General features: G+C 40.9%; 1 pseudogene; it reads left to right on the forward strand.

Moving 5' to 3' along the window:
• On the forward strand, positions 1-103 carry LOC130311906 (U2 spliceosomal RNA; annotated as a pseudogene).
• The last annotated feature ends 655 nt before the right edge of the window (positions 104-758 follow it).

The raw sequence follows: 758 nt of genomic DNA on the forward strand, positions 1-758 counted from the left end.
TTCTCATTCTTCCTTTTGGCTGGTATCAAATGTGGTGTCTGTTTATATCAGTTTAATATCTGATATGTTCCCTATCTGGTAGCATATATTAAGTGCACCACCAGGGTTCAGTGTTGGAAAGAAAGATTACCTGTTTATTTGCTGCTGCTGCAGCTGCTTGCTGGCTAGTCCAGTGGGCCCCTACTGCAGGCAAAAGACAATAGGTGGTGCCGCTTGTGTCTGGCCCCTGTTGGAGCGACCAGGCACAGGACTGCTGCTGCTGCTGCTGAATGTCCTCTTTAATTGAATAAGCTCAGCAACCAGCACACCTGTGCAGGTTGGACATGACATGATAGGTAGCTGTCTTTCAGGTAGTTGGTGCTGAATCTTGTTAATTGACATGGGGGTGTCATTGCTGTTGATTGACCATGCATTGGTACTGTGGTATTGGAATAATAAAAACAAATGTTGCCAGCCAACCATCCATTGCAATAATGGATAGGACATCAGCTATGAGGCATTTGTTTGTACAAACTGCTGCTCACAACTAATGTTGTAATATAGTGTCTCCATCTGCTGGTGGTATTGAATAAGCAATAGTGCAATGATAAGGTCTGAAAAAGAAGAAAAATAAGAAGCAGCAGCATAGGAAAAAAGGAGGAAAGAAGGAAAACATGGAGAGAAGAAAAAAAGAAGGTGAAAAAAAAAGGTGAAAACATGTTTTAAAAAGTATTTCCATCTCTCTCTCTCTCTCTCTATATATGTATGTATATATATAT

Source organism: Hyla sarda, unplaced genomic scaffold (assembly GCF_029499605.1).
Source record: "Hyla sarda isolate aHylSar1 unplaced genomic scaffold, aHylSar1.hap1 scaffold_169, whole genome shotgun sequence".
NCBI lineage: Eukaryota > Metazoa > Chordata > Amphibia > Anura > Hylidae > Hyla > Hyla sarda.